At 47.1% G+C, this 22,852-nt stretch overlaps 1 pseudogene; it reads right to left on the bottom strand.

Moving 5' to 3' along the window:
• Nucleotides 1–1,717: 1,717 nt before the first annotated feature.
• Nucleotides 1,718–22,679, bottom strand: LOC134485727 (high mobility group protein B1-like; annotated as a pseudogene).
• Between the last annotated feature and the right edge of the window lie 173 nt (nt 22,680–22,852).

Raw genomic sequence — 22,852 nt, forward strand, 5'->3', positions numbered from 1 at the left:
GAGGAGGAGGAGGAGGAGGGGGAGGGGGAGGGAAAGGGGTGGGGGAGGGGGAGGGGGAGGGGGAGGAGGAGGAGGAGGAACACAACAGAGACATAGACTCGGATGTTGCTCACTAGTGTCTGTCCAACAGGCCCAAAGCTGTGGGTTTGATCCCCCAGCACCTTATAAATGGGGTGCGGTGAGCTCAAAACTTGAGAAGTGGAGATGGCATAGGAGGATCTGAAGTTCAAGGTCGCCTCTGACTACATAGCCAGGTCAAGGTCATCCAGGACTATATGAAACTCTATCTTTAAAAAAAAAAAAAAGGCATACGGGCTGGAGAGGTGGCTCAGCAGTTAGGAGCACTGACTGCTCTTCCAGAGGTCCTGAGTTCAATTCCCAGCAACCACATGGTGGCTCACAACCATCTGTAATGAGATCTGATGCCCTCTTCTGGTATGTCTGAGGACAGCTTCCGTGCACTCATATATAATAAATAAAGCTCTAAAAAATAAATATATATTGGAAGGAGTGGCGGGCTACCTGCAGGGGGCAGGACTGGTTAGACTCCACAAGGTTAAGACACAGTTAATAGCCTCATTTTTTAAGAAAAATGAAAACATGATACAGAAAAATCAATATAACCAGAAATCCTTATGTTAAGCAAGAATAAGTCAGACTCAGAAAGAATGGGTGTTTTCTCAGAGAACAGGGACTTGAAATTGTGTGTGTGTGCATATATGTAAATGCTTTCATCTCTGTTTGTTTGCAAGTCATGAAACTAGAAAGGGGAATGGGAGAGGAGAGGCTGAGGTCGTAAGGGAAAGAGCTTGAGAGATGGGAGGGAGGGTAACAGACACATGTAAGAAGAAAACAGAAGCTTGGGCTGGCTGGAGGAAGGAAGGAACCGAAGGAGGAGAGAGGGGAAAATAAAAGCAGACGATGGTGTGTACGAGGGACCACACCATGGTGAACCCGTTATTTTGTTTGTTTCCCTAACCACCAATAGTAGCTGTCTCCATCCGACACTGGCGGGCTTGGTGCTGGGTGCTTTAGACTGGTAGCCGCCTGCCTGAGACGTGGACCACACTCTCCTTCGGGCTCCCGTTCTCCTCCCAGGATGGCACAGCCTGGGAATTCAGAGATACCATTTGCATGTGCTGGTGACTATTACAGATGAAGCTGGCCCATAAGTGATACCCCAGCTCACCACAGAAGCCCTTCTAGAGCCTTCCAGAACATTTCTGGAAGCAATACAGAGAAAGAGTTTTCATTTCCAAATTGCATTTTGCAGTGATATTTAGTACTGCATCCCCCCCCCTTAATAAAAAAAAAATCGTATCTACTTAGAAGCATTCAGAGTGTCAATGAAACAGCCACATTTTGTTTGCAATTACAGAGTGGTATGCAGTTAACAGAACAATTGTCTTCATATAAGCTGCATCAGAGACAACTGGAGATTTAAAAAAAAAAAAAACAAAAACAAACAAAAATAAAACCCAAGGGGGGAAAAAACCCAAAAAACTAAATTGTCCCCATATATAACTAATTTGTGCTGTGCACCAACAAGAACCTGCTTTAAATTTCCATGCCAATTGACAACCCCCAGACTGTACCAGGCAAGGTTAGTGGCTATGAAAAATACCACCAGGACAGGGCTATCTAAAGACACATTCGGGAGTGTGTTAACTATACAAAAAAAGACACTGTACAGTTTAAAAACAAATCTTACACAGCCTTACATTTCAATTTTTTTCTTTAAAAGGAGTGGATTGTGTACAGGTGTGGGGAGGGGTTAAATGCTTTATAGACAAGAAAAAACTGCGCTAGAACCAACTTATTCATCACCATCTTCTTCCTCCTCTTCCTCCTCCTCATTGTCTTCCTCTTCCTTCTTTTTCTTGCTCTTCTCAGTCTTAACCACACCCTTTTCCGCTGCATCAGGTTTTTCTTTAGCTCTGTAGGCAGCAATATCCTTCTCATACTTCTCCTTCAGCTTGGCGGCCTTCTTCTCACAGGGCTGCTTGCTATCCATGGCAGTGTTCTTCCACATTTCTTCTAGTTTCTTAGCAACACCACCATTGGGTAAGCCAGGATGCTGGCCTTTGATTTTTGGGTGGTACTCAGAACAGAACAAGAAGAAGGCCGAAGGAGGCCTCTTGGGTACAGTGAGGTCCTTGAACTTTTTGGTCCTCCCTTTGGGGGGAATGCAGGCTTTCATTTCTCTTTCATGACGAGCCTTTGTCAGCCTTTGCCATATCTTCAAATTTCCCCTTTCCTTTAGCAGACATGGTCTTCCACCTCTCTGAGCACTTCTTAAAGAACTCTGAGAAGTTGACAGAAGCATCCAGGTGCTTCTTCTTGTGCTCCCTCTGGTAAGTTTGCACAAAGAATGCATGTGAGGACATTTTGCCTCTCGGCTTCTTAGGATCTCCTTTGCCCGTGTTTAGTTGATTTTCCTCCACGAGACACAGAGTCGCCCAGTGCCCATCCGGCTCTCGCTTGCCCAACACTGTCTCTAGGGAGCTCAATGCACTGCAATGGCTGTGAGAGCAGGAGCCAGACGCCTAGTGCTGTGCCTTTAAGGAAGCATCAAAGAAGACAGAGAGTGCCTGTGGGTCCTGGGAATCGGTTCCTGCAGTGGCAGCCTGCAGCCCCGAGTCCCTGTTTATCATGCCAGTTGCCCGCCAGAGGTAGCGCCCTGTCTTACACATACATTGCATTATTTACGTTATGTGTTTTGCTGAAAATGTCACACTTTAGGCTAACGTATCTGCCATGCATACTTCCTGCAAGTAATGAAGGATGCTCTTGAACACGGTGACTCATCCTTATGGTTCGACTCCTCCCCCTGGGGCCTCTCTCTCACTGTGAACCTCAGAACCAGAGATGTCCATGTGTATCAAAGGTCTGAGGATGGATTCTCTGCCTTCCCTTCGCCTAAGCTGAGAAATGTGTGCCCAGCACTCAGTTCCAGCTGCTGCTGCCAGCATCCCTGAAGCCAGAGACTGATGTGGGTGTAGATACCTGGACACAGAAGGTGATGGCCAGCTCCAAGGGATCTTGGGTACTTACGTGTGCCCGTGCACACGCGCGTGCGCACACACACACACACACACACACACCCTTAAAAGTAATCATATAAATCTTAGAAAAGAAACACTTAAAACATCACACACACCCTGCACATACGTAGCAAATGTGCAGCTCATTCTTCATGGGAGTCCCAAACAACTAGAGTGGGGGCTACCCTGAAAGCTATTGCTGGTACCTTTGTGGGATATGTTCTTCTACCTGGACTGCCCTGTCAGGCCTCAGTGGGAGAGGACGTGCCAAGCCTCACAGACTTGATGTACCAGGGTTGGGGGGGGGGTGATAACCAGGGAGGCCCCCACCTGCTCAGAGGAGAAGGGGATAGGGAGACAGGAAGAATTGTGGAAGGGGGTGACTGGGAGGGGGTCTGTGAGAGGGATATAAAGGGAATAAGTACAATAAATAATAATAACAATAATTTTAAGAATCACACACATATGCACATGCATGCCTGCACACACGAGGGCATGCACAAGCATGCACACACCTCACCAGGTACTGCTCTATCAGTAACAGAAACGTCCTTTGTAATGCATGTGCATGGGGCAGCTGACCTCAGTCTCCTGCGGATTCTCCCTCTTCCTCTCTCTTTACCTCCCCTCCATTCTGCTCCTCTTCACAGCGGGCTACTGCAGGGGCCTGTTGACTTGTGCTTTGATCCAGCCTTCAGTGGATTTAACCTGGACCCCTCTGCCACACTCAGATTCAGTCCAAAAGACTCTTAATTGAAAGACAGGGCATGAGAACATGGTGACCCTGGGCTGAGCGCCTTCTGGACCTGCTTTGCTTCCTTGACGCCCTTACCCAGCATTCCAATGGGTATAAGAGACTAGAAGTGGCCTGTGACGGTGAATCTTACTTGCCAACTGCATCAGGTAGCGTACGTATAGGTGCAGGAGTGGATTCCTTCAGCCCTCTCCAGCTACACTCATGCACCTACATACATGCATGCACACACAGAGAGAAAGTAAGAAAAGAAAGAAAGAAAAGGAAAGGAAAACAAACAAGAAACCAAACCTGGTGTGCTTGGCTAGAACTCTGTCACGGTGGAGGGTGGGAACAGCCACTTCTGCACAGCGAGATTCAGGGAGAGATTCTGAATCAAAGGAATACCGCAGAGAATGCGAAACAGGAAATGCTCCTGTGCTCACAGAGTGCGTGCGCCCACACCGCATTCCAAACAAACAAATTCAAATCGAAATTAAAACGCGGGCAGAGGGTGTACCTTAGTGCTAGCCTTAGTGAGGCCCTGGGTTCAATTCTCAGCGCTGCCAGAAGAAACCGGATCGCAGCGAGAACACAGCAGTGAAGGGCTGTCATGTGGAGCCTCGATTTTTCACAATGACAAGGAAGAACCATCGTGTGGTGGGCGTCATGAGGGGCACATTGGCAAGGCTGTCTCTGGCTTCAGGGACAAGAGTAGATTGGGAAGGAGTTGCCGGGTTTTAAGAAGATGGCTTCCTGGGGAAAGAAAAGAGTCTGTTAACAGCATTCAGCTTTCTGGCCCTCCCCTGGAATCAGCTTCATGCCCTCTGTTGCAGGGAGGACGCCTACTCCACAGCCAGAGACTGACAAGTATGGGGCAGCTACGTGGCACCAGCTCAACAGGCTTGTGGCTTCCACTTGAGGCCTCAACGCCTCCTGAGCAGCAGGGGGCGCTGCTTGCTCGCAGGTTTGTGCTGAATCACATGGGAGCCAAAGCTGGAGGGCCTGGGAGACTGGAAAAACATGCTCTGATCAAAGGCTCCGCAGGTTAAAATTGGCCTGGGTGTTGGAGAACCTGCCCTAAAAACAAAGAAACACACCCACCAACCTAGACAAAGACACACACAAAATCGATTTTGGAACTCAAGGCCACATTCTTGGAATGTATTAGAGTAAAAGCCAGCCCGCACAGCCCTGCCAATTTCTAGAAGGATAGATGATTGATACAGCCAGTATGAGCACTGGGTACAGCGGGACTTACGGACATGAACTAGGGGGCCAGGATGTAGGTCAGCTGGTAGAGAGCTTGAGAGCATGCGTGAGAACTTGGTTTGATTCCCCGGGACCTGTGCTGCAGTGGTGGCACACTTGGGAGGTAGAGGCAGGAGGGTCAGAAGTTCAACGTCCTGTTTGCTAAGCAGCAAGCCCAAGACTAGAGACATTCTGTCCTTCCCACAAGATGCAGTGGCAGGTCCTGAGTCCATCGAGAGAGGGCACAGGGTTAGTTGTTTCTCTAGTTTCAACTCCGTCATAGTTTTTTCTTGTCTTGTTTGTGTGGTTGATAGTGAAAGTGTAAAAATGTAAGTGGCACTCCATGGCTTCAGATGGCCATTCCAACTGCACAGCGGTTCCTTGAGGCGCGTAGAGTTGGGGACAGAGTGGCTGGATACCGTACTCTAGCGATATGATGTTTTTATTTGCAAGTTCACTGCAGTAAAGTAATTTTCTTTTTTAAAGAGAGAAAGAAAAGGCAGCTATAGCATGAGACCCTGTCTCAGAACAAAACCCTCGGAGAAGGTGACGTGTATCTATGTAGGTTTATAAGGAGGAGGAGGAGGAGGAGGAGGGGGAGGGGGAGGGAAAGGGGTGGGGGAGGGGGAGGGGGAGGGGGAGGAGGAGGAGGAGGAACACAACAGAGACATAGACTCGGATGTTGCTCACTAGTGTCTGTCCAACAGGCCCAAAGCTGTGGGTTTGATCCCCCAGCACCTTATAAATGGGGTGCGGTGAGCTCAAAACTTGAGAAGTGGAGATGGCATAGGAGGATCTGAAGTTCAAGGTCGCCTCTGACTACATAGCCAGGTCAAGGTCATCCAGGACTATATGAAACTCTATCTTTAAAAAAAAAAAAAAGGCATACGGGCTGGAGAGGTGGCTCAGCAGTTAGGAGCACTGACTGCTCTTCCAGAGGTCCTGAGTTCAATTCCCAGCAACCACATGGTGGCTCCCAACCATCTGTAATGGGATCTGATGCCCTCTTCTGGTGTGTCTGAGGACAGCGACAGTGTACTTATACATAAAATAAATAAATCTTAAAAAAAAATAAAAGGAAATGGAAAAAAAAGCATAAACTCAAGAAAAGTGGAAAGGTGGGGCTACTAAAGGCTTTTCTGACTGAAAGGCCTGTTATCAGTAAACTGAACCTCAGCCTACAGGGTAGGTGGGCAGAGGACCAGCAGTGTCCACATGAACCTAAATGTAGCGAGAAGGGTTGTGTACACATATGTTCTCTGTTTCTCTTCTCTCCCTGTGTGCAGTTGTATATGTTTGTGTGTGTGCATGTATATATCTGTGTGTGATGTGTATGTGTTTGTGTGTGTCTCTCTGTGTGTGCATGTGTGTGTATATTTATGTGTGTGCATATGTGTGTGTGCTTGTGTGTGTGTGCGTGTGTGTGTGTGTGTGTGTGTGTGTGTGTGTGTGTGTGTGTCTTTGTGTTCAGGGCAGGTTCTCACTCTGTCAGCCAGGCTGACTTTAGGCTGCTGAGCATTTGAACTTTCTGCCTCCACCTCTCTAGCACCAGGTTGGCAGATATGTGACACATTACTTACAGACACTAATGTGGCCACATAAACCAATTATAGACACTAATACTGTGTCCAATAGATTTTTAATCCCACAGGAACTCAACACCCCACACCAGACTCTCTGTGATCACCATCATTTTTCCCTTTGCTCTGAGACAGAATTTCATGTAGCCTAGGCTAACCTTCATGCATACCCAAGGCTAGTCTTGAACTCCTAGTTGTACTGCCTCACTTGCCGAATGCTGTGATCAAAAGCACTATCATCCTTTTACAGCAGGAAATGGAAAATCACAAAAATTCAGGTCCCTGACTAATGTGCAATAAGAATTCTCCTCTCCCTCCTCCTCATATCCCTCTTCCTCCTCTCCCTCCTCCTCCCTTCCCTCCTCTTCTCCCTCCTCCTCTGCCTCCCCTCCCTCCTCTTCTCCCTCCTCCTCCTCCTCTGCCTCCCCTCCCTCCTCTTCCCCCTCCTCTCCCTCCTTCTCTTCCTCCTCCTCCCCGCTCCTCCCCTGCACACAGGATTGAAGCTAGGTCTTTGGGCATGTTAGGCTAGTGCTCTGCCCACTGAGCTACACTACCCAGGAATGGAATTTCCGTGCCCTTACTGATGTTCATACTGTTTAGCCCTTCCTTCTGCCAATCTTCCCCTCTGCTTTCAGAGTCACAACACAGGTATGAACATGGCTACCTTGCCGTTACTCTGGTTAGCTAGCCATTGTTTGTTTATAAATGCAGTTAAAATTCTTCAAGTACAAGCATTCTGTGGCTCAGTGTTGCCAAGTCGAATCCAAGCCCGCCTTTATTCACCATGAGTGACTTCCCACTGGTCAACCAAAGGCCAAAGCTGGCCCCTGGCTCACATAGGTACTGGCACTTAGTGCTACTCAGGGACACACTGCTCAGTGTCACTGTTGAGGGACAAGCAAGGGGTTCAGCCGTTCAGTGACTCTGACAGGCCCTAGGCCATTGGTTCCCAATCTGTGGGTTGCAACCCCTTTGGGTTCAGATGAGCCTTTCACAGGGGTGATCTGAGACCATTGGAGAGCACAGATATTTACATCATGATTCATAGCAGTAGCAAAACTATGAGGTAGCAGTGGAAATAATCCTATGGTTGAGGTCACCACAACACAAGGAACTGTAGTAAAAGGTCACAGCATTAGGAAGGTTGAGAGCCATTGCTGCAGGCCATCATCCTGGAAAGGAAGATGGTTCACTCTAAAGCAGACCTACTGCCATGGTTACCTGTGATTCTCAGTGGAAGCGTGTAGAGTTGACCTTTGGCTGTGCATTTGAGGTGTTTCCAGAGAGGACTAGCTGCAAAGGAAGATCGACCCTCACAGTGGGTGGTATCTTCCAACTGGTGATTCAGACACTGGAGACCTGAGGTAAAGCTGTGTCACCCGCCTGCCTCTCATGGCCTCCCAGTGTCGTCGTCGTCGTCGTCTGCTGCTGCTGCTGCTGCTGCTGCTGCTGCTGCTGCTGCTGCTGCTGCTGCTGCTGGAGTGGCCTCCTCTATCAACCCCTGCTTCCTGGGCTTTAACATGGGCAGAACAACAGCTCCCTACAAATCGTCCCACCTTCAGCAACAGACTAAAGTGTGCAGCCAGCCATTGTTGGACTCCCTAGCCCATAGCAGGTAAGCCATTCTAGTAAATCCCCCTTTGTAGTAAAGTTAATGTCATTGCTTTGTTTCCCTAGAACACTCTTGCTAATTCACCTACCATCAAAGACTCCTGCCAAATGGCCTTCTACCCGGATCCTAGTATATCAGTTCTAAATATTCTGAGGTTTCCATTACGAAAAAAAATCACTCACACATATACACACATACACACATGCACACACACACTAGTACACACACAGGCACACACAAGCACACACACTAGCACACACACTAGCACACACACATGTACACACACACTGATACATACATGCACACACTAGTACACACACAGTAGTACACACATGCACACAGGCACACACTAGTACACACATGTACATATATACACATGGACACATACGTGCTCGAGAGTGCACACACACACACACACACACACACACACACACACACACACACCACCCCGCCCCTCTACTTTCTCAGTAACAATACCACACTCTGGCAGCTATGACTTATCATTACTAGATGATTGCTCACTTTTTTATCTATTAATATTTTTCCGATTAGGGTTCTGTGGGCTTTATTTACTAAGTATCCTTTTAAAATCTCGCTCTTGAGCTGGAGAGATGGCACAGTGATTAAGAGTTCTTGCTGCCCTTCCAGAGGTCCCAAGTTCTATCCCCAACACCCACAGATCAGCTCACAACTGCCTGTAATTCCAGTTCCAGGAGACCCTAGGACTCTGGCTTCTGGCCTTCTCATGTATACACATCCCCGCATAGAAACACTCACATGTATACTTAATTAGAAAAATAATAATGACAGTAAACTTTAAAAAGTCACTGTCTTGTAGAAATTTACCTGGAAAAATTAAGGGTGTATGTGAATTATTCTGTTAAAAAATTTATTTATGTTTATGTTATATGTACAAGTATTTGCATGGATGTAGGTATGTGTGCCATGTGTGTGCCTGGTGCCCACAGAGGTCAGAAATGGGTGTCAGGCATCGAATTGGAGTTACAGGTAAGGAGCTGGCAACTAAACCCTGATCCCCTGCACGAGCAGCCAGTGCTCATAACTGCTGAGCCATCTCTCCACGGGGTGGGGGGTGAGGAAGTTTTGTTTTTCAAGACAAAATGTTTTCGTGTATAGCCCTCCACATCCTGGCACTCACTCAGTAGACCAGGCTAGCCTAAAGCTCAGAAATCTGCCTGCCTCTGCCTCCATAGTGCTGGGATTAAAGGTCTGAGCCACCATACCTGGCCCCCAAACTATTCTTTTCTGATGTCGAACTTCAAGGTGTTGAGATGTGTTTCAGTCAGTTCCACGTATCAAAAATGTAGATGCGTGACTGATAAAATAATGCTTATTGAAAAGGGTAGCTCTAACTTTTTAAACTACATTTCTTTATTTGGGTAGCAGGGGGCATACATACCATGGTGCTTGTATGGAGATCAGAAAACAACATTTATTCTCTCCTTCCTCGCCGTGGGTCCTGGGGGTTGAACTCAGGTCACCAGGCTTGGCAGCCAGCATCCTTATTTACTGAGCTACCTCACTGGTTCCAGAACGTTCTTTCTGTTGCGAATGTACTTCTAGAAGTTTAAACTGTACTTGGCAACATCAGCAGCATGCTTTATTCTGTTGTTCAGAAGTGATCAGGTTAAAAATCTGAACATGGGGCTGGAGGGATGGCTCAGGAGTTAAGAGCATGGGCTGTTGGTCCAGAGGACCCGGGTTCAATCCCTAGCAAGCACTCAGTGAAACTGGACTCACTAATTCCAGCTAGTCTGAGCAGCCCGCTTGCTTCAGTCTCCTGAGTACTGGGGTTACAGGAAGCTGCTACAGCTTCCTAGCTTCTGTGTGTGCTTAGGATTCAGACAGGTTCTCACGCCTACCTGGCAAGCTCTTTACCTGGTAAGCTATTTTCCCACTCCCTTGACAGACAATTTTTATTTGATATATAAAAATTTTAGAGGCTTTTACTCATTGCTGCTGAGTTACCTTACGACACTTCTTCCTAGGTCAGAACTGCAAATGCTATCATTTGGTGTAGCAGTTACCAAGGTAACCATCTTAATTAGCAGTTCAGCATGCCAATCATGGAACTCATCCAAGAGTAAATGGCTTTTAAAAAAGGATTTATTTATTTTATGTATGTGAGTACACTGTCGCTGTCTTCAGACACACCAGAAGAGGGCATCACATCCCATTACAGATGGTTGTGAGCCACCATGTGGTGGCAGGAATTGAACTCAGGACCTCTGGAAGAGCAGTGCTCCTAACCACTGAGCCATCTCTTTTCCCCAAGGGTAATTTTTTCTTTTTCCTCTTTTTTTCTTTCTTCCTTCCCATCCCGTACCAGGGGCTCACTTTTAGCTCTTTAGGACCCTGCTTTACTGTCTGCATAGAAGTGCCTAAGGTCCACAGAAACCCATCTTCACCAATTTAATCTTAGTTTCTCTCTCTTCCTTCCTTCCTTCCTTCCTTCCTTCCTTCCTTCCAAGACAAGATTTCTCTGTGTATATCTGGCTGTCCTGGAACTTGCTCTGTAGATCAGGCTGGTCTTGAACTCACAGAGATCAGCCTGCCACTGTCTCCCAAGTGCTGGGGTTAAAGGAGTGCACCACCACAGATCTCATTACCAATGAGCCATCATGTGGTTGCTGGGATTTGAACTCAGGACCTCTGGAAGAGCAGTCGGTGCTCTTAACTGCCAGCCCTTAATACCTATTTTTAATGATGGTTTTTAAGCACTTTAACCTCCCTTTTAGCCCACCACCCACCAGAGGTAATGGAAAAGAAAGGATATGGGGAAGTGGGCCTGTTTAGAAAGGGTCTTTGGGACAACTCCCATCTGTGATGTCTGGAAATCGGCAGTTCAGTTCACAGGTCAGCAGTGGCAGCTTGCTTGCAAACACTTCATGGATGCTCCAGCAGTCCAGTTCAGTAGACTTGGGATAGCAAATCAGCAGCTTTGACATTATGTAGCAGACATAGCCAGGCCTCAGCCTCAACATGAGTCAGCACAAGGAACCCAGAGGAAGCCCAGGAGAAGTTCTCAGCTGTGCCTCTCTCAGGGAAGTGAAGACACAAGACCCACGAGCCAAGCTCAGCCCTGTCATTGTCCCTCAAGTCCTACTTAGACCCTCCAAACATCACGTGTCCTCCACGGTGTGCCTCAGCTGACTTCACTCTGCCAGCCAGCCAGAGTCTGTGGGAGCACAAGAAGCTGTCGCATGCCTCCAGAAGGTTTTTGGTGCATTTCTGTCTATGGCATCCCAACAAATGCAGCTCAACTACACAAGGTAAGGTGTACCGATACATGCCTTTGTCAGCAAAGAATCTTCCATCACGTGTCCTTTCACATGCTTGCTTTAGCAGAACATCCTCTCTCCTGTGTCTGCTTCAGCACAATGTTCCTTCACAAGTCTGCCTGAGTGTGTCTATTTCAGGAAAACACTCCTTCATGTTTGCCCTAGCAAAACATCATCCAACACAACTGACTCTCCAAAGAACCATTAGAGTTTCCACTTCACACACACACACACACACACACACACACACACACACACACAGAGAGAGAGAGAGAGAAAGAGAGAGAGAGAGAGAGAGAGAGAGAGAGAGAGAGAGAGAGAGAGAGAATCTGAGTGCAAGCTAGCTGAATATCTATGATCCCAATACTGGGGAGCCTGGGGCAAAGAATTGCTGAAAGTCTAGACTTTATAGTGAGTTACAGGTTAGCCTAGGCTACAGAAATATACAGGTTAGCCTAGGCTACAGAATTATACAGGTTAGCCTAGGCTACAGAATTATACAGGTTAGCCTAGGCTACAGAATTATACCTGGTTTTCAAAAGCAAACAAATGAAATAAATGTAAAAGCCATGGCTTTTAGTAGAGCTTTCACACACACTGGGTTGAAGAGTGCTATGGGTTGGCATTTCTTTCAACATAAACTCTCTGTAAAATAGACTCTGAGGGAGATAACTGCAGAAACCTGCTACATAAAATTGGTATTTATAACCTGACGAAAGCCAAACAAGCATTCATCAGACACAGTAAAACTGAGGATCTGGGGTGGGAGCCGCTGGGCTCTTTTTGTGATTAGGAGTCTGGCCATACTATGCTGCACTTGCTTTCCTTTCTCTGTAAATGAAAAAAATCTCATCATCCCATCCCTTTCCTTCCTCCTGTGAACCTCTTGAAAGAATCACCTGTTTCTTCAGTTGTTATTATCATTCACACACAAACACAGACACAGACACACACACACACACACACACAAACACATAAACAGAAAGATGGACACACAGAGAAAAACAGACACAGACACACACAGACAACACACACAAAGATATAGACAAACAGAAAGATGGACACACATGCACACAGACAGACAGACAGACATTCACAAAAAACATACAGAAGACAGACACACACACACACACAAAACAGATATAAATACACACAGAGACACACACAAAGACATAGACAGAAAGATGGACACACACATATAGACAGACAGACGGACACAGACAGACATGCACAGAAAAACATACATCCAGGGGCTGGGGATTTAGCTCAGTGGTAGAGCGCTTACCTAGGAAGCGCAAGGCCCTGGGTTCGGTCCCCAGCTCCGGAAAAAAAAAAGAACCAAAAAAAAAAAACCATACATCCAGACACACACAAAACAGATTGATACAAACAGACAGACAGACAGGCAGGCAATTACGCACGCATGCACTCACACACACACACACACACACACACCAGACACAGACACAGACACAGACACAGACACACACACACACACACACACACACACACACACACACACTCTGTAAAGGCTGATCTTTGGAATACAAGTCTGCATCAGGCAGGTAGAGAGCTGTAAAGAACAGTGAGAGCTTGAGTCTAGGAGGACACAGGCATTGTGGGCCTTCAGGGTGAGGAGTGATTGATGTCAGGCTTGCAAACTGATGTCTGCAGGAGAAACGGATCTTAGGTTCTTGGAACAAGCATGACCCACTGGCAAGACTCAGTCGTGGTTCACGGACGTCTGAAAACGGATTCAGTGTACAGAATCTGTAAGTGAAGCTGGCCAAAGTGGGGGCGGACCGTGCAGAGCAGCCTGCAAAGTCACTGTGCAAGCGACACCAACAGCAATGAGACCAGCCCGGGCCACATCCCTGGAGGCTCTTGGGTTTCTAGAAGCAACTACCTAGGCCTCAGAGGCACACTTCAACCACAATAGCACAGTAATCCCAGAGCGGTGAGCTCTGGGCACAGCTGGTACGATGTGGCCCCGTCGCGCGAGCTTGCATGTGATCTAGCTTCACTGAGAAGGCAAGCCACTTCAGTTGGGATATGGATACAGAGAAGACTGAGTGGCTGGCTATCTCTGTGTGCGCCACTGAAAGACAGTATAGGTGAGGGCCCTTAAAGGGGCAACTTCCCAAACACTTTCTCATCTTCTACACATTAATAGCCAGGCATGGTGGCTCACACCTGTGATCCCATCACTCGGGTGCTAAAGGCAGGGGATCAGGAGTTCAAGGCCACCGTTTGCTATATAGCAAGTTTGAGGTTAGACTGGGCTAGAACAACAACAAATATACCACCCCCTCCCCACAAACACATTTCAGCAAACTGAAGAGTCATATCCAGAAACTGCCATGTTGGAAACGGTATGATTGATCCAAGACGGATCAATTAGTGTGAGGACTGAGGGATTCAAGATTGAAGTGAGGTTAACCCATCCAGAGCATGTCAGGTACAGAGTTGGGAAGTTATATATGGTGGAACAATTTTTAAAACTCAAGGACACTTTCAGTAAAGCCTGGATCCTAAAGTGTGTTTGAATCTTTCTTTAGAGCATCTCTTCATATCAGACACAGAGTGCAGACTTGTAATCCCAGTACTCTGGAGACTGGGGCAAGAGGCTCAGGAGCCCAAGGCCAACTAGACAAAAATAGCAAATAAACAAAAAACCCCGCTTACCCTGGCGGTAATCATACTGTTTTCAGAGAAGAGATCCCGGACTGTAATGGTGGCTCAGGCTTGTAATCCCAGCTATTCCTGGGAACCGAGGCAGGAGGCTGGCAGGTTCGAGGCCTGCATGGTGAGTTAGTGAGACCCCGTCTGAAGCACACACAGAAGATGGTAGATTTATCTCTGCAAACTAAGTATTCAACATGTGAGAGGCCCTATGTCCGTTCCCAGTCTCTCTCTCTCTCTCTCTCTCTCCCTCTCTCTCTCTCTCTCTCTCTCTCTCTCTCTCTCTCTCTCTCTCACACACACACACACACACACACACACACACACACTCCACTGACACCACAAGAGCAAAGCAAAGCCCCTCAAGAGGGAAAACTATCTAGATCCCAGTCCTTGCCACCCATGTCCTACACATCAAGACCTTCCTAGAACTGAACCACTGTAGCCAGAGGCTGAGGGAACTCGCATCTCTTTCCTGCACCCTTCCTGTTTCACCAAACAGCCAAGCCAAACAGCCAGATCCAGGCTCACCGGCCACCAAACAGCAGACCTGCCAGTCTCTCTGTGCTTACTCAGACCTGAAACGACAGACGACTTACTTCTGATCTAAGAATCCTGTGAATCACTCACAAAAGATCTTCTGCTGCCAAATCTCTGCATAGCCGTGGGCTTCCTGAGCTTCCTGAGCTTCCTGAGTTTCCTGAGCTTCCTGAACTTCCTGAGCAGGCCAAACCAGGCCTTGGTCTGAGCAAGCCCTCTCGTGATGTGCTATCTTTTGTCTTGTGACCCAAGAGTGCCTCCTCCCTTGAAATCCACTGGCATCTATGGGATTCATAGGAAGGAATTTAAAAATTATAAAAACAGCTTAAGACCTTAGTAAGGAATGCTCTTCAGTAAGTGTGTTACCTACTCAGTGGGGATTGGGATGTGGGCAGGTTCAATCCTGAAATGGCTCAACCTTTGACCCTTTGGGAAGAATGTCTTTTAGGGTGCCTCCTCACCGAGCTATGGCCCCAGGCCCTAGAGGAAATTCTTTTGAGTCTTGTTAATTATGAGGGAACAGGTACATAAAGGAGCAGCTGGAGGTTGCTTTCCTTTCTTACCTTTTTTATTTTTAGATGGGGTCTTGTAACTTTTGAGTGGCCTGGAGCTCACTGTGTAGACCAGGCTGATCTGCCTGCTCTGTAGAAACCCTGGTGGGGTCTCTTATTATACAGTAAGGCCTCCGTAGTTCACACACCTCCAGACCCAGATCCTAGCCCCATAAAAGTGAAGCGTCAAAATGAATAAAGGTTTCAGGCTAGCCTAGTCTACATAGTGAACTCCAGGACAGCAGGGCTGTGTAGGGAGACCAGTCTCAAAACAAGACACACAAAAATGAATTAAAAAAACCAAAAACAAAGGTGCAAAGAAAGACATTAAACAGCCAACCCCGACTGGAGACTGAAAGATGATACATGGGGGGTGGGAGGTAGATGACACTAATAGTTCCCAGCATTATTATTTGTCTATGTGGCAACTCTTAGCAGTGGAGGCATCTGTTCTGAGGGACAGTTCAGACAGACACAGGTACCACCTTAGCATGCATGAGGACTGGGCCAAATACCCTCTGCTAAAATTAAGTACATAAGGCAAACGTATTAAAGTAAAACATTAAAAATGTATTACAAGTAAAACATTGAAAGACAACTTGTTTGTTTTTCAAGGCAGGGTTTCTCTGTGTAGCTCTGGCCTTCCTGAAACTCCTGCCTCTGCTTTCGAGTGCTGGGGTTAAAGGTGGTGTCATCACTTAATCTGTTTAAAATATACTAGCTTTGCTCTCAATTTTTAAAGAGTCTTGCTGTAAGGCGCATCTGGCTTCAAACTCAAGGTCCTTTCTGTTGCAACCTCTTGTGAGCTAGGATTACAAGCATAGGCATCTTGCCTGGGTCTTCTTTTGACCAAGAAAGCGATTTCTTAGAATTTAAACTCCAGTAAGACACTAAGTTGACCCAAGAATGTGTAAGGATGTCCAGAGCTCTGTGGTATTTGAAGACGGAAAACCAAATACTACCAAATCCTTCTGCAAATAGGTGACGAACAGCAGGCAAGTGTGTCTGCTCAGCTCTGAGCCCAGTTGCTTCTCACATTCTCAAGGACTTTGTTCTAGCCGCCGTCTCGCCTTCTCATTGGCCAGCGCTTCCTCTCTACCGGACAGTTCCATTGGTATGAAGTACAGTGGGTGTCGTCCTATTTAAAGGCGAACAAAGCGTTTTGCTGACTTAGCATGCCCCCAGCTGTTCTGTCTCTAAATTATCCATCTCTCCCAGGCGCAGCGCTCTCCTTCCTTGTCTGTTGAGCCACAATTCTAGTTTGTCCCTGAGCCGGACTGCTCTCCAGAACTTCCCTTGTCAAGACCATAATTGGCCCCCGCTTTGGCAAATTCAAAAGCCATGCTTAGTTCTCCTCCATTTTCGTTTCGTTTCCCTGTTAAAAGCTGACAGATAGTACCCTGTTGACAGATAGGCCAATGTGAGATGAGTTCTAGCTATTTCTGAAAAACAAACAAACAAACAAACAATGCGCCTTCATTCGTCATTTTACCACGCCCTTCCCTTCTGAGTGGTGAGGTCCACACAGGTCTGTCAGAGGCTCAGCTCCTCCATGTCTATGTTTTTTCCTCTCACGCTTGGCTTTCAATGATATTTACACTTGATGACTTCTGGATCTTTCTCTCCAAATCTGTTAAGCCTTTTATCACTCCAGGAGAGCCCAGCACCTACTTACCATTTCTACTTTGAGGCCTTGTAGGTCACATGCCCAACCAACCCCTACCCCACCCAATGAGCATTTCTTTTTTTTTTTTTTTGGTTCTTTTTTTCGGAGCTGGGGACCGAACCCAGGGCCTTGCGCTTCCTAGGTAAGTGCTCTACCACTGAGCTAAATCCCCAGCCCCCCCAATGAGCATTTCTTTTCTCCACAAACCCCCAGCTTACTCCAAATGATCTGATCTCATCATCGGTCGCCCAACACTCAGGATGGTTCCTTCCAGAAGCCTCTGACTGCTGTTAGCTTTCGGCTGTCGCTTCTTTCCTTCTGTTCCCCAATCCCACCCATTCGTCCGTCCATGAGTCCTATATCCAGCGAGCCTCCCGAGTCTCACTGTCCTTCCCTGGACTCTCGGAGCCCTAGCATCCAAGCTTCTTTCATGGACTCCCATCTGCACCCAGCTCCCCCGATACTCTGATATCTAGTTAGCAGCCTGAGTTATTTTATAAAATCATAAAGACGATGATTGCCCATTGCTACTCATAACCTCAGGTAAGATGCATGCGATTATGCATGCCTGGCATCTCAGGACTTGGGAGGTGGAGGCAGAGTTAGGAGTTCAAGACCAACCTAGTCTCAGTGAGGCCCTTCGTTTGTTTTCTAGTGCTGGGACAGACACCTTCACCATAAGCAACACGGGAAGAAAGGTTTATTTCACCTTACGATTCTCAGACCAAGGGAAGTCAGGAAAGGAACTCACGCAGTGACCTGGAGACAGAAACTAGAGCCGATACCATGAAGAAGTGCTACTTACTGGCTGGTCCCCCCAGTGGGGTACAGCTGCTTGCTTTCTTTCTCTCTTTCTTTCTTTCTTTCTTTCTTTCTTTCTTTCTTTCTTTTTTTTTCCTCTTCTTTTTTTCTCTTTTTTTTTTCAGAGCTGGGGATCGAACCCAGGGCCTTGTGTTTGCTAGGCAAGCGCTCTACCACTGAGCTAAATCCCCAACCCTACAGCTGCTTTCTTATACCATCCAGGACACATGCCCCAGGGTGGCACTACCTCCCGTAAGCTGGCCCCTCCCACTTTAACCATTAATCAAGAAAAATACCTCACAAACATGACTTTGGGGTAATCTTACAGAGGCATTCTCTCAGCTGAGATCCCCTTTTCCCAGATGTATCTAGGTTTTCATTAAGTTGACAAAACTAACCAGCACACTTTCAAAAAACCAAAAACATAAAAGCAGAACAAAGCGAAAGGAGACACGAGCCTATAATTCTAGCACTCCAGCTGCTGAGGCGTGAGAATAGACACAACACACACACACACACACACACACACACACAAGTATACACATGTACACACAAGTACAAAAAAAAAAAACAGCAAAAACAACTGCAGCAACCCAGACCAATCGGTTTAGATTTTCTGTTGCTTTTAGAATAAATGGCACCACTCTCCTGATGGCCCTTACTCTAGTTCTACAGGAAGTTGAACTGTCTGTGAGTCATCTGCAGAGTTTCTAGAGCTCTCGCTGGGTGGAGAATCAGATCAAACTTGCCCTATTAGGCATTCAACATTCTAAAGTATGTTCTGAGTGTATTTCTTCTTTGTGGTGCTGAGGATTGGACCCTGCAGGGCCTGTAACATGCCACGCCAATGCTGTTCCCATTACTTCTTATAGGAGAGCTAGATTAAAAGGATAATAGAACGTTCATGTCTACCTTTCACCTGGATTCTCCAACTCCCCATTTGCTTTATTTGCTCGCCCTTCCCCCACCTCTCTCTCTCTCTCTCTGTCTCTCTCTGTCTCTCTCTGTCTCTCTCTCTCTCTCTCTCTCTCTCTCACACACACACACACACACACACACACACATACGTGATGCAGTCGTTCATCATATGGTTAGTGTTCCCTGAATTTATTTACAGTGGGATTAGTTAATGGCTACTTTGTACACACACATCTTTCTTCTTCTCTTGTAGCAATTGTGTAGCAATGAACAGGAGGTCTTGGTGTTCACTTCTTTGTGACAGCAATCCGCACACTTTCCTGTGCACAGCCATACTCTCCAGGCTCTATCCTGGTGCTAAACCCACCTACTCCACAGACCTCCTTCAAATGGGCACTATCATCCCCACGATTTTGGTTTCAGAATACCTCCCATAGTCCTTACCTTGTATTAACTCGTTATTTTAAAGAGCACAGGTTGTTAACCACATAGTTGCCGTCTGATTTGAATTGGTCTGACGTCTTTTTGAGACCTAAGCTTGTTCTTTGTAAGGGATACTGAGGAGGTGAGGCTGCATTTTCTTTTTGTGTCACATCAGGGTGGCAGGTGCCACTGTGGACGTGGTCATTCATCACATGGTTAGTGTTTGCTGGTTTATTTAATAAATTAGTTAATGGGTATTTGTATTCACTGACTAATAAACAATGGGTGTTTGTGAGCAAGAGACTTTGGGGCTTACTACAAGGTAGAAACTACCCCGTTTGTTTACTTTATATTTGTTGCTGCCCTCCGAGTTTACCCAGAGGTTCATTCTGTGATGACTATTAATGAAGGTAACCGGCTCTCCACATGGTCTCAGACCTGCCACTGGAGTGCCTGTGAGGCTGACCTTGGCATGACCCCCTCATTCTTTGTGCTCATCTTATTTTTGCCTTGTCCCTGTCTAGAGGCAGCCACTCCTCCAGGGAGCATTTGATGAAGATATTTAGAGACCACGTTCAGGATGTGTGGGATGTTCCCTGTAACCTCATGTCAGATTATATGGAGACTGCTGGAGTGGAACCATAATGGGCATCTGCTTCACTGCTACCCGTCTTCATTTTGATCATCCAGATGGCTTCTGTTAGCCTGTCCTGCCCAGTTTCTAGCCTTCTCTACCCTGAACTATGCCTCAAAGCTAGTATTAGTGTGGAGCACAACAGTCAGTTCCCAAGTCGTTTATCTTTGTTTGTCTTGGCATAGGTCACAGCAGGAAGAGAACACAGGAGGACACATGGCTGCCTTCCTGCCCAGCTCTCATTACCCTGGCCGTGTCTCTTAGCTGGAAGTCTCTATTTTCTCAGGGCTACTAACTCTTCTTGGTTCCTCCTCTCCCTATTTTTGGTTTGTGTTCCCCTCTAAGACCTAGTTAGGTTTAAGTGCCAGCTGTCGGCAAACCTCTTAAACTTGCATCTAATAGACAGTAGCTAAACATTTCTCAAATGCCCGAGAGTGTGCTCTGTGTTTCCCATTGGCAGCCTTGAGCACCACCCTCCAGGTAAGCAGGACTCCACCCCATGCTTCCCAGGAGACATGGTGCACTATGCTCTGGAAAAAGCAGCTGTCTGGTGAAGTTAGAAACCCAGCATAAAAACTTCTTCCTCCAGGCAAGCCTTCGCAGGCTTTTTCCATGAAGTTGCCAGATTGGTCAGTAAATAGTTCTGTTTTGAGAGCTACAAAGTCTCTGTGGAAGCAACTGTACTCTGCCATGACAGTGCAAAGGCAATCAAAGGCAAGGCCTAAAGAATGGGCTCACTGGGATTCTCATGGAAGACGCTTAATGTCTCAGCGTTCTGAAGGCTGCAGGATGTTGTTACATAGCCTTCGGGTGATCTTCATGGTTCTCTGGTTTTAAAGCAAGCTATTCATGGTTTGTTTTGTTTAGAGATAGGCTTTCACATTGTACAGGCTGCCTTCAAACATGCTATGTAATCAAGGATGACATTAGTTTGTTTGAGACGAGCTCTCACTATATGCTCAGGTTGGCCTGAAACTTTCTATGCAACTCAAACTAGAGGTTCTCCTGCCTTGGTCTCCCAATGCTCCAGGTGTGGCCACCATGCTTGCTTGCTGAGAGGCTTAGAGCCTTGAGCTTTGCTGGTCATCCACTAACGTCCCTTAGTAGGCTAAGCTCTAGCAGGATGTACCAGTGTGGAACCATGAATGCTGGATGACGATGTGCAGCCCTAGGAAGAGTGTGCTGCTGCAGCGTCTCCTGAGTAGCTCCTAAGGCACCACAGAGCCTGTACGTCCTGTGGAAGGCTGCCCTGCCTGACAACATCTGCTCCGTTGTTCCCAGGCAGTTTGGGTTGAGCTTACATCTTACAACTCTGATCATATTGATAGACAACCAGAGCTTCCTGTTATTTTTTGGTCAAGGGGGTCCAAGAAACACTTAGCAACCATGTGATTTCAAAGGCACAGTTCAGAAGCAATGTTTGTCTCCTGAAATACCAGAAGTTATTCAGTTTTTATTATGTTTTTTTGAGAAAGAGTCTCACTATGTAGCCCAGGACAGCCTTGAACTCACAGATATCCACCTGCCTCTGCCTCTGGATTGCTGGGACTAGGGGGTTTGTGTCACTGATGACGCGCAGTTGCTGTAACTTCCTTAGAAGCAGGCGAAAGTGATTGCTTTGTACTGTCAGGAAAATTCATTTAAAATGTTCTATTATTGACATTATTTAACTTGTAACGTATTTGTATACATGTGTGTTGCCCGCAAGTGCTGGGGGAGATGGCTCAGAGGGTAGAGTGCTTGCTGCCCAAGTGAGAAGAGTAGATCTGGATGCCCAGTGTGCAGATAGACGTGAGTGGGTGTGGTATAGTGTGTGTCCGTAATTCCAGTGGCTGGCAGGTGGAGACAGGGAGTCTCCCCCAGCAATGAGCAAGAATAGCCTGCCAGCAATCTCTGGGTTCAACTGGGAGACCCTGCTCCAATGACTGAAGTAGAGAATGATGGAGCAAGACTTCTGAATGTCAACCTGCGTGAACACGTGCACAAACACACGGTACGTACACACGTATAAACAAAAAGGAAGAACATGTTGTGACTCCACCACTTGATGGAAGGAGAGAGCCAAATCCTGAAGACTGTCCTTTGAATGCCACACTCTTAGGTGGCACGCACGCGTGTTCGGCCTCAGATGTTCAGTGTTGATTGATTTCTGAGGCCCAGAAGCTTGAGACTGAGAGGCTTGAAAGGAAGCCTCTCCTGCTTGGTGTTCAGCCTCCAGGCATGGAAACTACCAGAGGAGAACACCTCAGGGAAGCCTTTGTTTTCTGCTGTTATAAGCAAAGTTTGTTTTCCTGTGGAAAACTTTGCCCAGAATGAATGAGATTTATATTTAAGCCAGGATCTCTCTCAGGCTTGCGCTCTCCCCTCCCCCCTTCCAGGCAATATCTTTCTACCTAACTTGAAATCCAGGCATTCAAGCCTCCCAAATGCCCAAATGTTTTGTTTTTGAAACAGGGTCTCAGAAGTTCAAGGATGATTTTGAACTCATGATATATGAAGGCCTACTATATGGTTTATCAAATAAACATGGAAAGTAAAAGGCGGTATTATTAATAATTTGGCCAGAAAGAACAGGCATAAATGGCCATGGAAGAAGCGGCAGAGGTCAGGGTGGGGTCTCAGTAACCGAGACACAGACCTAAGGAAGCTGCAGGATCTCCAGGAGGAAGCTCCGGCCGGAGGAAGGTCCAGAAGCCTAGAAGGACCTAAGGGAAAACAGTACCTGTGGCCCAGATGTGGGCCTAAGGAAGCTCTAATTCCTAGGGGAGAAGGGACCGCAGGACTGCAGCAGCGCAGGCAGTGGGGACTGGAGCCTGGCAGCAGCAGCTAGCGCCTGAGGGGCGTGTCTTGTGGCTACAGGGCTGAGGCCGAAGCTGAAGCTCTGGCGAGCTCTGCAGCACCGCTGCACAGCAAGCAGGGGTCAGAACTGGCTGCACCGGCATCTCGGCAACTGGTGACAAAGTAGCTAGCTGGCAGTCAGTATTCCTGCAGCTCGCAGGTTAAATAGGACAAGAAACAGCGCAAAGGTTTACAACGGGGTTTGAAAAAGTTCAGAGTGAGTCATACTGAGGGTTCTAAGAAGGCAGAAGAGAAAGCAGAGTGCACCATTAATATA

This window comes from Rattus norvegicus, chromosome 2 (genome assembly GCF_021556685.1).
Source record: "Rattus norvegicus strain SHRSP/BbbUtx chromosome 2, alternate assembly SHRSP_T2T, whole genome shotgun sequence".
NCBI classification, from domain to species: domain Eukaryota; kingdom Metazoa; phylum Chordata; class Mammalia; order Rodentia; family Muridae; genus Rattus; species Rattus norvegicus.